We start from the raw sequence: 14,514 nt of genomic DNA on the forward strand, positions 1-14,514 counted from the left end.
ACCGAAATGAAATTGTTCATCCTGAATCTCTGAGCGTCATTCAGCCTAGTTCTCTAGCCCTTACATCTATTTTTTTTTCTTTTATTGTGAGGGATTTATAAACGATGCTGTGCTTAAATCACCACGGGTAACAAATTTACCAGATTTAAAAACCACGATCAAAGAGACTTATTTATAGTTTCGCATGAGTCCGTGAACGGCGAAAGGGGCTAGGGAGGACCCAACGAGAAGAACCACGATGACCCCTTCTTTAACAAAATAGTCTGTCGGACACAGAACGAAAATTAAAAAAAAAAGTTAAAATACAGATGGCGAAACCCTGACGCCAAGGGCAGCATCAGGGACGAAAAACTGATCGAGCTGTAGGTGAGAGGAAACAATGATCCTGACATTGCATCTGCAACGCATAAGACACTAGAGCGTATAATTCGTAATTGCTAACTCGTTCCCCAACAAATATGATCTGAGCGCGGATACAATCCAATATTCAGCCTGAAAGTTGCTGTCTACTACTTTATTAGTAAAAGAACTAACAGAATTTTAAGGTACTAGTGATGCCAGTTCACAAGATCAACTTCAAGATAGTGATACGTTTTATAACTATTATGATTTTCCTCGTCCCTGCTAAAATGCCGGACAAATCACATAGCATATTGAATTTTTACACAAAGGTTAGCTGGAACTCAAATCATACACGAAGCCATACATCTGTGGTCTTCCTTTTTATTTCAAGGATTTCAAGTCGGCTTTTGACTCTATACAAATAGCATCATTACTCTGTCTTTTGAAAACTATTTTTGAAATAACAGGATGACACTCGGCATCAGATTTAATAAAGAGGTGGTCAGCATGCCTCTGGATATTAAAATTTCCCAAGAGGAATCCAGGTCACCAGTGATATTTGCTTCAATTTTCATACTTCTACTAAATGATTTTCCAGGATTGACAGTCGACGGCGTAGATGGCATTGTCAGTGTAGGCCATGAATCTTAAATCTTGAAAGAGCATTTAAAGTCCTGAATGGATGCTGAAGCATATGCTGTGCAACCTGGAGAAGAATGCTTCGATGTACAATCGGAATAGACGAACTACATCACTTTCAACAAACAGTTAAATAAGTTGCATAAATTCGCTGAGTTCTTTGGAGTTCTTTATTTTCGAGCCAGCAAAGTCTAACTGCCTTATATTCTCACCAAAAATTTTCGGAACTATATCTCACTGCAAGATTACATATCAAAATACCATACTGAACCAACAATATTCGTTCAATTTCTAGGCATTGTTCTTTATACCAACTTGCCCTTTGAAGGTCGCACTCAGTTTTCTCACTCCAAGTACAAGAAGTGTTAAATACCTTCTGGGACTTCGCGGGCAGTGAATATAATAAACGCTCTTTCCACACAAACTAGCAAAGCGCCATCAATGACGGGAGAATTTTTATGAGCCTTTTTCACGGTGTATTTACAAGGTTTTTTTATCCCGGAAACTCAGGTTTTTCGTCCAGCAAAGACAAAATATACTGACGCTTCATAGTCCTGGTTGCTTTGTTACTTATCACACATCTAAGTCAGAAAATGAAAACGTCTTCTTCGATGTCTAGATAGGTGTAACACCTCAAGTATCCCAAAGGTATGCTTAAAGCTATAAATCCATTCATATTACTCTTGAATTCTAAATACTTGACAAATTGTGGTCAATGACTGGGACTACAAGAATGTGCACCGGGAAGATATTCCAGATTTGTCAGTCTTGCCAGTCGAATACCGAAAACTCTGCACTGAGAATGAAAGACAGACCACCGAAAACAAGCAAGCTTTCACATGTTTCAATTAACAAACATCCCTTTTTCCTCATTCAAAGTTTGGAAAAGTGTCTAAGGCTTTCAGAGCGCGTGGAATGACTATAAATGTGATTTCGAAACGCATCAAAAGAGAATGTCTAATCAGTGATGCTGTCGCGTCGTGAATCCGATGGCCATTCACCCTTCTCGGGGGTTTCTTCTCGTGCAATTAACAGCTCACTGTATGCAATTTGAATAAGACTCTCTTTTAATTCAATTTGCTGTATTTATAACTTTGATTTCAAGTTGTTTAGTGTTGTAATTCGATAATATTAGTAAATTTTTAAAAACTTTGTAAGCTTTCTTTGGATATCTACATTAGGAATCTTTCTCTCCGCGGCTGCAATTTTTACATAGATTATAAAGAATTTATCATCTACATCTATATTTACCATTTATCACCACGAGCATTGGTACCTTTTGCAGAATTATTATTATTATATTAAACGTGTAATTATATTACAGATCAGAATACGTTACAAGAAATTGAGTGATTATGGAAAAAAAAAACACACAAAGTTAAGAGGTAGTCCAATATACGCATGATAGTAGCGTCATATGTACATTCGTAGACCTCAAAGAGTACTGTTGGTACAAAAAATTGTACACAGCAGCATCCAAGGACAGAACAAGATGGAGCATTTGGAGAGGGTGCAATCTATCAAGGGATGCGTGAGGTTGAAATACGAGTGCAGTGCATGAGTGGATTTCATAGCTGGTTTTGATATCCGCCATCTGCATAGATTCCATTTATTTGGCGCAGAGACAGTGCTGGTCAATGTCCTCGAGGAACATGGGAGTGTGAAGTCGGGTTAGTTGTAACCCGACTTATAATCGTTTGCCAATGCTGTGGTATTTTGATGGAAGAAGGCGGAGCTGCTTGTGTAGTTCAAAGCTGACAAATGTAGCAATGACAGAGTGCAGCAAGGTTTTTACAATGAAGTCACCTGCCCTGGTAAAGTTGTTAAGCCATGACCTACTCTTTTATGGAAAGGTGTCAATTTTTTCGCCATAGGCTAATTTCTTCGGATTAGGACTTCTATTGTCAGCTCTCCCACTTGATATGCGGATAAAGATTATTTTATAATACAGTATTTATTTATCTTTAAAAACGAAAATCGTCCTTTACATCTCTTAATAAATATGGTGACTCATGGAAGATTGCAGGTTAATACGATAGTAAATATAGTACTCAGTGTTTGTAAATGAATTAATACACAAAAGAGAAAATTTTCGAATTAAGGGTAGGTCTGATATGAGTTTAAAAGCACAGCGCACCCACAGAGTATGCCTATGATGTGGTGGGGTTAAAACCCACCCGAAAAACATTTCGTTTTATATTATATAATCGTGCTGTCAAGTATTGATGCTTGTAAAAGCTACTAATATGTACCACGTAAAAACACCTCCCCCCCCCAAAGAAAAATTTCTGGGTGCGCGTCACTAAGAACTCTTTGATTGAAACATGTAGTCTAGGCTTTACAGGTTACGTAGATTGAGTGTTAACGTAGTGAGATTAGCATTACTTCTTGCCCTTTGGGAGGGGGGCTAATTATTATTATTATTATTATTAATATCAATTTATTTCCGAAGAAATGTCCTTTTACAGCTATGCAGCTAGAGGACATGAGTTATATACAGAGAAAAAAACATAAAATACAGACATATGCTTGCATACAGAGCCAGATACAATATACGGCCTTAAACAGCCACTGGTGAAGATACAAAAATATAAAATTTATTTATAAAGTTATAACAAATACAAAAACATAAAGTAACAACAAGTACAAAAACATAAAGTTACAACAAGTACAAAAACATAAAGTTACAACAAATAAAAGTGCATCCGGATACATCGAAGCGTGGATATTGCGGTATCACAGAGAGTCCACCTAGAGCATGACTAAGGCATACATGTCTGCAAGAATGGAAGATCTGTAGGTTCTGTCCTTGCAAAGTTTCTCAGCGTCTATGGCTAATCTGTTAAATATTTGGAAGGAGTTGTGTGGAAACATGTTGTCCAAGGAGGACATGCTACGCAGCTTCGATCTGTATGGGGAGGTGTTGGACTGGCATCTTCTCCTGTCGTACGGTCTGGCGATGATATCCCAAATATCGGGTGACCTCAGTTTTCCGGATAGAAGCTGAGAGAGGGTAAGAAGGTTCCTAGAGATGATGTGATACCTCCAAGGAAGCGTATTAAGATTGGTGACCAGAACAGATTTTGAGATTGTAGGTGTTAGCCCAGCAACCCTATTTAGCCATTTCAAGATCCAGAATTCCAGGGAGAGGAACCTGGCTTGGTATGATGAGGGTGCTGAGGACCATATAGTCGAGGCATATAATGGAATTGGGAAAATACAACGAAGAATGTATTTGATGATAAGGTCCGGGTTATGGAAGTTGGAGATCTCTTGTTTTACTGCCCATAGAGCCGAATATGTTTTCGTTCGAGTGGCATTAAAGTGAGGCAAGAAGGTGAGGTCTTTGTCCCAGATGATACCCAAATCTTTATGTTGGGTGACTTTTTTAACTGGAGAATTCGCAATAATGATGTCCACATCGTTGGTATTTTTCTTCTTGGTGATAGAGAGTTGTGCAGTTTTCTCTTTATTAATGGAGAGCCCAATCGCATGAAGGTAGTTTTCCAGTTCATGTAGCTGTCGGTTGGAGCTCACAGTAATAGACTGGAGAGACTGGGGGCATTTTGTGATGACGAAGAACTTAATATCATCTGCGTAGGTGGTAAAATTAGTACGGTTTGATAGGAAGGGTTCTAAAGATGCAGCGAAGAGGGCGGCAGAGAGAACGCCCCCTTGGGGGAGCCCTCTGGAGCAGAGAATGTGGTGATTATGGTTTTGATTTCTGATCCATAGGATCCTGGACTGAAGGAGTTTCCTAAGGAGAACTAAGATGTTGCCAGAGATTTTGAAATAGTTGCACAGTATGGTACATAATGCATGGGTGGACAGATTGTCAAAGGCCGCCTTAATGTCGAGAAACACAATATCCAGTTGCTCTTTGTTGCTTAAGGTACTTTGAATTCTGAACAGTGTGTCCAAGAGGTTGGTGATCGTGGAACGTCCAGGTAGTACACTATGGAGGTATGGAGGTTTGTGGCCGAACATGTGATGGATGAGAGCAGGAAGTATGGCTTTTTCCAAGATTTTGAGAAAAGTGCATCCTACAGAAATTGGTCTGTAGTCATTAGGCAATTTTGGGTTAGACTTTTTTGGAACTGGAGAAACATAATATGTGTTCCAGATAGCAGGGTAAACTCCTGTTACGAGGACGGAATTGAATGCATCAAGCAAGAGATCAATGATATATACACTGCACAGTTTAACCATGAAAATAGGGAATCCATCCGGGCCAGTGGTAGTTATCTTGAATACGTCAAAATTAAATTATTTTGGTGATTTGCTTAAGAGAGTGAGCAGATCCTTGATGAGAATTTGGTATTTCCCTGGGATCATATTGAGATTAGAGCGTAGAGACAACGAATGGCATCTCCATGGTTTTGTTCATCCAATGGTGGATCCAATACTCCATTCTATTAAAGTTTCTTTGATAAGTTACGGGGCTTGTCATGGAACTTGCCAAATTACTGGTGCTGGACAATTTGTCTAGGTCAGTTAGATCCTGTATAGCTTGGTTATGTCACCTTATCTGTACTTTAAATTTAACTGAATGGAAGTGTCGATTTTAAGTGAAACGGATTTACTACACTTTTAACGTATGTTAGTTATTACAGAGAGGAGAAAGAGTTTTAGTCAGAAATTATAATAATTATTGTATGCCTACCGTAGACGAACATGTGACGTAACGTTCATTCAAGGAAAATCGGCATAACTTCCTACGAGTTTAAAGGGCTGCCGTCAAAAGCCGAACCCTTTCCAACTTTAAGCATTCAACGCCTATATTATCATCATTCGAAATGAATGAATGAATCAATGGATGAGTCATATGTACTAGAATGACACGATGGCAGAGTCAAAACAGATTTTTAAGCCTAGATAATCAAACATCTTCATCTTGACACTCTATTCGTCAAATAAATAAGTAATTTATTTGAGAAACATATTTTGCAAAACTCGGCTTTTTGTTAGTTGACTGACTTTTTTGCCGATTCCATGATCACATTAATGTCTGCATCTGCAATCTGATACTATTTTTACAAGATAAATTATTTATTTGTTCGTTTAAATGATTGGTGAGAATCATTTAAAACCAATTATATTAGCTCCATCAGCTTTAAGTCAACAAAAGTAGAAGGAAGGATGCTCATGAAAAACCTCAGGGACCACTTTATTGCATAATGTTTTAGCTGGGTTTTATTTTATCGAAGTGATTCTAAGTGACGTGGCTGTCATTAGGGCAGTGCAGGAAAACTCCGAGAGGCCCTTTGAGAGGGAAACATTTTCCTCTCGATGTTTTCTCTCATTACACCCTAAGAGTGCATGACACTCTACTTCACTGTATCATCAACACTAAATATTCTATTTGTTCTAATCTGACAGAACTGGCCTCTGTACTTCTTTCCCCTTGATCTAGTCCATAAATGTAGTTCTCTTCTTCACATATTAAAAAACTCTACTACATTCCAAATGCGTAGAATATGACGTCATTCTTGGTTGATTCCTTAGATGGAGTACGCGAGGTCTGAAGTAAACTCGCTGTAATTTATTCCTTCCCTCTCCGGATATCTTTACAAGTAGCCACCTATAATTACAGAACCGAACCTATTCTCTTATGTGGGCACAATCTTTAATTATCAGACCGTGGTCACGAGACGATACCTTGACCCCATTCGCCGCTAAAGAGCGTGTCACATGCAAATAAGGCTTAATGTTAGGTCGAAGTTCTGTAGGAGGTTAGTTAACATACGGCCTCGAGGGCACCGTTCGAAGTGTGTTCAAGACCCACCCGAAGAAGACAAACCTTTCTCCACCCAACATCCCACTTATTTACAAACATGTACAACACCACCCACGTGACGATGATCTTAATGATGTCACAGCCAAAGAGAAATGGATGAGTCATTGTGAAGGTTGGAAGATTACCTACGTGTGTATGAAAAACGCGGTGTTACTCATCCTTTGAAGAAATGAAGACTGCAATTTCGGCACTTTTTTTCCCTATTAGGGCGAAAGGTTACAAGAACAGTAATTGGATCCGAAGAATCCTGGAGCACTCCCAACTGGCAATGCTTACAAGATGCACAGCAAGTTGAATAACTCTGAAAGAAAGTAATGAAGATGGAAAAAATATTTAAAAATTAAATATTCATTTGCGAAGGTTAGTTCCAAGTCAAATTAAGTGATTTTTCAACTGAAATTGTAACTGCTATGTTTTTCAGAATTTTATTCTTTAACTTTCGTTTCAAATTTTAAAGTGACCTTGGCACAGATCCTGTCATTTTTAACCTCAATGAACAACTAGTATATTGTAGGATCCAGACATTGTTGACAATATGTTTATGTTACATGCGAAATATAACTGTAAGAGGAACATAACTAAATACCAAAGAGGCTCACATCTGGTGAGTATGGGCTTGGTCCTGAGCTGGATATCATCATTCTTCTCTTCTTTGGTGATTCCCTTCTACTTCTGAATAATCTATTTCATAACATACAGCATAACAGTTTAATCCATGAAGTAAGAATAACTTCATATTAACAGAAATTTTGACAGATTTGCGAAAACGCATGTGTTAGGTTCATTTCGTCGTGTTTGACTAATGAACAAAAGCTATCATACTCGAATCACGCGAAGAGATCATTCAAGTTCTTGACGATGGTGATGGATAAGTGTTGAACCCATAATTATCAGAAAAATGTCTAAGGATGGGTCACTATGGCCACAGAATTTTTTCTCCAGCGATTTACGTTAAGACCTTACCACAGAAAGGGGACGAATCACGCCATACAGTCCGTGCATAAGATGAACGAATCGAAGTGTGATGGGAATGATTTTACTCAGATTATATAGTCCGAGTAAAATCATCAATGAATTTACATGGTGTGGACTTGTTCCACTAGTTGCCATCGACCAGTCGATTCAATCGATAAAACTAGATGTCTGTTGTGGCATTCTGAGAAGAAAAATTGTTTTACCTGCTTTGTGGCAATTCTTTAGAGAGGGCTTTATTTGCATCAGTGTGATAATGCTCCTGTCACAAACTACTCAGCACAACGGTGAGTAGAATAATGTGTGAACTTATTTCCTGCTCACAGCTCAGATCTGAATTCAATTGAGCGCTTTGGGATCATCTGGAACAACAATTAGTGCCCGAATAAAACATCCTAGTTCCAGCAAAGAACTAATCACCTCAGGGGGATGGCACAGCAAGATTCCAGTCTTCACATAGCAAAAACGTCGACAAAATGTTCCGTAGAGGCTTACTGATGTCATTAAAGCCCATGTGGGTTCTTTTTAATATAAAAATTTCTTCTTATATCAAATATAAAAGTACGTGTAATATAAGTTAAATACATAAATGGTGACGGATTGAAGAGGCTAAGAGAACACGTTTTTTGAGAGAGCCGCCAAATGAAATTTTATTTATTGATTGAAATTATTGTTTTTCTCTGACTTTTGATTTAAATTTAGTAGCGTAGTATTTGTTTGTGATTTCGTGATTAATTTGGTGTATTTTTTCTTTACTTGGCCCTTGTAATTGCTTAAAAAAGCATCGTGTGGATCGATAAGAACGTTCGAATTTTGCCGCCATTGTTTTAGCATTGATATAACAAATACTGGAGGTTTCTTTGTAGCAGTGTAATCAGTATCAGAAATAGGCTTATAAAATATAATTTATAGCACTGCACATACGTGTTTTAAACGCTTAACTTTATCACGTATTTCATAACGTACAACATTAATATTCGTAGAGCTTTTAGAATCAGTGATTGGGCGTAGATACAGATCTATATCGCAAATAGAACGCTAGAGAGTTTGAATCACGTAGGTTGGCAATAAATAAAATTAAATTTATTATAACTGCTTAGAATGTACAAATATAACATTAGAGAGTAATACATATAACGTAAACTTGGTAGGAGATATGAATTGCAGATATTGAAATACATATTTCATAACGTATTTGGAAAATTAAATGCACTAGGCATAATCCTTATGGATTTTGATAATTAACTATATAATATCGGTGTAAATACACCATAGTTAACCCATAGATTTGAGCTACGATTATAGCGTAGAAGGCATCGTTATTTAATAACGTAAACTTCGCAGCAACATTGTTATGGGCCTTTTGGATAGCTTGAAGAACCGAGTTGTTGTTGGTGGTGACTCTATTGCTAGGGAAATGGGAATTATATTTTGCAAAAAGGAAGGGTGCAGTAGGACCAAGGTCAGTCTTCCAGTGGAAAATGTTGATGACGTTGTAGAGTAGATATCATCTTTTAAGGGCCCAAAGGGTAATATTATCGTACCCTTTGGCACTAATGACATTAAGAGTAGGAGATCTGCGGACTTACTTAACAAGTACAGGTCAATGTTAAAAAAAGTCGCGAGTTAGGGTTGAATTTGAAAGTGTTTGCAATTCTGCCCAGACACGATAGGAGGGAGTATATGATGAGAGCCTTGTCAATCAATTCGGCCTAAGAGAGATTGTGCAAGGCTCAAGGGGTAGAATTTTTCTCAGCGTGGTCTGTGCTTGTTAAACAGGAGAGACTGCTTCTACAAGGATAGGGTACACTTAAATAGAAAGGGTGCAAGAATATTTGCTGAAGCTATCGAGGCAGTGTTAAGTGGATAGGAAAACTGCTAGCTTGGGGGGGGGGATTCACAGACTAATGGATTAACAGTAGCCACAGGCAGATGTGGAAGTGATTCTTCCACTGATTCTATTGGAATCAGCAGCAGCCTGGAAAGCAAGGTGCTGGGGATTTCAAGAACTGCTGGGAGTGAACATGAAATAAAAAAATGCATGGGCTGTGTTAGGGTAACTAAGAGTAAGAATAGGTGCATGTACACATCAGTGCTAGGAGTATAGTAAATAAATTCGATGAATTTAAAGTGCTGATCAAAACATTAAATGTGGATATTGTTCGGATATCAGAGACGTAGTATCACACATATATAAGGAACGCAGAATTTGAATATAGGGAGTACAATTGGTACAGAAAGGAGAGACAGGATAGGAATGGAGAATGGGTTATGCTGTTAGTCAGGAAACACATAAAATCTAAGGCAGTGCATCCAGTTGACATGGGTGGATAGTGCAATGTTCAGTCAGTTTGGTGGGAAAGCAAAAATGAGACTAGGAGTGTATTATAGGCCTAATGGCTTTGCTGAGTACAACGAACAACTCTACAGAGAAATAGAGTGGGCCAGTAAATCAGAATGTCTGATTTGCTCCTCCAAATTTATTTATCTGATTTATTCCTCCATTATAAAGTGGGCCAGTAAATCAGACATTCTGATTTACTGGCCCACTTTATAATGGAGGAATTTTAACTTTCCAGATATTGTAGGAACTTGTGATTGATCACTCGCACTTTGTGGATTTATTGGATGATTGTTTTCTTCAGCAGCATGGTCGAGAGGCAGCAAGAGGAACAACACTCTTGATCTAGTTATCAGCAGTGATTATTCATGCATTAAGAATCTGCAGATAAAGGAACCACTATGTGGCAGTGATCACAGTGCACTGATGTGGGATTTTCTTAAAGATGTAACTACCATAAAGGGTAAAGGGAAGGGTTTTTGCTTTCGTAAAGGTGACTGGTAGTCTTAGACAGTTTTTAAATTCTATGCAGTGGGACCAACTGATGGTGTTACTTACAGCAAATTCTAACTGAGAAGCATTCAAGTTTGGAAGCTACTAAGGCTTTTCATACCAACTAAGAAATATTGTTTAAAGTTTAGGCCTAAATGGAAATCAGATGAACTATTGAGACTCATGGCAGAGAAGACAACTGCATGGGATGCATATAAATTGTCAGGAGACATAGACGCCTATGGTAAATATAATTAGTTTGTAATCAAGTCACAAATGAGGTTAGTTAAGCGAAAGTGAATTACCAGAATCTTTCGCAAAGAAAAACAGCAAAGGCTTCTTTACATATGTAAACACTAGAAGGAAAGGGATGAATCAGATTGGTCCACTTGATATCGATAGTCCGACTGTTAATGATCCTGCTCAGATAGCTGATAAACTGAATGAATATTTTGCATCTTCATTCATATATGACGAATTCTCTGAGGAAGTTAAAGCCAGAAGTTTATCAAACCAACAGAGAGCTAAATGATTTTGTAATAACTGAGAGAAAGGGAAAGAGAAATTTTTGAAGTTAAACATAAGAAAGGCACCCGAGGTGGATGGGATCTATCCAGTTATATTAAGGGAGGCAGAAAGGAAGTAAGCAACCCCTTAGCCAAAATTTATAAGGGCATCCTTGGATTCAGGGTAGGTGCCACGGACTGGAGATGTGCAGATGTGTCCCCAGTTCACAAAGAGGAATCAAAGATTGACACGAGCAATTATAGACCTGTTAGTTTAACTTCTGTTCCAGGGAAAATTATGGAGTCATTGGTTAAAGAGGCAATGCAGGATCACCTAGACAAGATGATCATTTATAGTTCAGACACAGCAAGGGTTTCTTAAGGGGAGAATCTTGCCTGATCAGTTTTATTGAATATTATGATGTGATCACAAAGCAACTGGATGCAAAGAATAATTTTGATATATACTTGGATGTCAGGAAAACCTTTTGATACTGTTCCACATTAAAGGCTGTACAAATTGGAGCAGTGTGGCATTAAGGGCAGATTACTGCTATGGATAAAGGGCTGGTTGAGTGGGAGAAGACAGAGAGTGGTAATCAAGGGACAATACTCTTCGTTGACTAATATTATTAGTGGGGTCACCCAGGATTCAGGTGTTGGGACCGATGAAGGGACCGATCAGGCTTAATGTCGAGGGGTGTTAATGACAGTAATGTCGGTACGCTGCTGCAACAGGATCTAGAAAATTTGGGCAGATGGACTGAATGGTGGCAACTGAAGTTTAACGTTGACAAATGCAGAGTACTGCGTATGGGTAGCAGTATCCCCAGAGTAATGTACCAGCTGTGCGGTACTACACTCAGATCAGTGGAGAATGAAAAAGACCTGGGTTAATTGTGCAGTCAGATATGAAGTTTTCAGAGCAGCGAAAACAGGCTGCCAAAGCAGGTAATAGGGTCTTGTCAATGATATACAGGAATTTTGCTAGCAGGGAAAAGGAGGTGATTATTCCCTTATGTAGTGGAATAGTCAGCTCACACTTTCAGTACTGCATACTGGTCTGGAGGCCTCATTTTAGGAAGGTTGTATATGACAGAGCTGTTGGAACGAATGAGAGAAGGGTAACGAAATTGGTGATGGGAACAGAGGCGTGTTCTTACCAAGAAAGGCTTAAGTTGTGAAAGTTGTAGCGTCTGGAGCCTAGGCACCTTCGAGGTGATCTGATTGAGGTGTATAATGCTTTTGAATGGTTTGAGCAGGCTCAATGCTGATCGGGCTCTTCCTCTTGCCCAGATTACGCACTTCAGCGGGCATAAATTCAAATTAAGGAAAGATGATTGCAGAATAGATGTGCGGAAATTTGCCTTTAGCCAGCGAGTGGTTGATTGCTGGAAGAAACTTCTATGTGTTATTGTGGAAGTTGGTAGCTTAAATAGATTCAAGGAAGAGCTAGACAAACTTTTGGAGGGAAGGTTTTTTTTGGCTGATGCTGTATATGATTCCTTTCCTACGTCATATGCCAGTTTTAATGGTAATGTTGAAAATATTTCGTTCTCATTCAGGTAAAGTTCAGAAGTCGACTTAAAGAAAAAAACTTAAGTCAAAATACAATTTGTTCATTTCTTGTATATTGACATGACATTTTGTTTCTGGTAGGTTTCTACTCACAGCGGTGTGGTAGTTTCGTTACTGATTTAACTCCAAAATGAGTAATGTCCATCGATGTGAATAGTTTGTAGTCATCCCCTGATCAGATTAAAGGAATGTAAGAGCTCACGGGGCCCGATTAGTGCTTCATATCTGGGTTACCATCCCACATATTCTTATTTTTTTCTCACTAGCACTATAAATTCTTTCTTTTGGTCTTATATTTTGACTGGCCACGTGCCAAAATTCAAAAAATAAAAATTTAGTTTTTCAACCGAAAGTTGAATTTGTTGGTAGGATGGTGCCCAAAGTGAAAGCGAAATTATTGGTTGTTTCTACCTTCATGCTCTTCGAATTAATAAATCCGAGGCTCTGATTTTTCAATAAAAAAAAGAAGTAAATTCAGACAAGCGACACCAGACGTCTCTTTGTCGTCTAAATAGCAAAGTAGGACATTTTGTGTTTCAGTTTAGGAAATACAAAAAAACGTAAAACAGTTCGCTGTAACCAAATAAAATAAGAACCAAATGATAAGCACTAAAAATAAAATTTACGCAGGAGAAAGGAATATTAAAATCATGAAATGTCAAGTTCTGAAAATTGGCTAAGGAATGAAACTATTTTCAAGGAAGAACGCATTATAGGGTGAACAACAAATAACCTTTCGGTGTACTGCGTGTCGAAAGGTTTAATTTTGACACCTGAGAAGAAATTTAATTCCTTAATTTTCATAAATAAGAAAGAAAAAAAAAAAGAATCGCAATTCTTCACCGATACGTTCAAAGGTGTTAAGTATTGGCAACTTGCTTACGAGGATCGTGACATATGAGACATGTATAGCGATAAACACGAACATGCGGGTCACTCTGTTGCCGCATATAGATTTTACGCCATCGTATGGAGGTCGCTCTCATCGTGATGACTGATGTCACCGAATATTTCTCTCGCTTCAGTTTGTAGAAGTACAAGATTAGACTAACGGATGACTTTGTTTATATACACCCGATTTCAATAACTTGTGAGCCAGCAGTCAGCGGGATTGAGGTCTTAATGTTCAAATTTCGTTGAAATGGGTGCTTGCACACGAAGGAATTGCTTAGTAATGCATAAATCTGTTTAATAATGTGAGGATCATTCTTCATCCTTTATTAAATGACGTTAGGATGCTATTTTCAGAAAGAAACGTATAGATGCTGCGCGCAATCATTAACCTAATTGCTTAATTAATATCGGAAAGTACAGACATATTACCTTCACCCCTTATGTGGGACCAGTGTTTCGAAGTAGAAGCTTGAGGAACCACAAAATATTATGTTTGCAGGCCCGACGAGAGGAGGGTGAAATTAGGGGTCTGCACTACACTGGCACGTAATTCATCAGGGGACCTGTCTATAAACTTAATATTGTTTTTAATAATGAGAAAAATCTTTATATGTTATTCATTCGTTATACGTTACGAGTATAATTGACTTTTTCTCCTCACATCTATATGTGGACACACATAAGGGGAACGTCGTCCGCTTTAGCTTTCTACACCTCCAAAATGGTCCCGATAAATCAGAATACATCTGGACACGCGCATATACAAAGATAAGGGGAGCCGCCTTACATACACTTTGCACTATGGGTGCTGGAAATATTACATTTAGTTTAGTACGTGTATAGTTGGGCCCGCCTCCTCGTGGCATGGACGGGTTCTAGGAAGCAGCCTTCCTGGTAGCAAACCGGCCAGAAACTACACTAATTTCTGGTCATTGTAAAGAGTTTTGTATATC

Source organism: Mastigoproctus giganteus, chromosome 11 (genome assembly GCF_048544385.1).
Source record: "Mastigoproctus giganteus isolate SK-2022 chromosome 11, ASM4854438v1, whole genome shotgun sequence".
In the NCBI taxonomy this organism is placed as follows: domain Eukaryota; kingdom Metazoa; phylum Arthropoda; class Arachnida; order Uropygi; family Thelyphonidae; genus Mastigoproctus; species Mastigoproctus giganteus.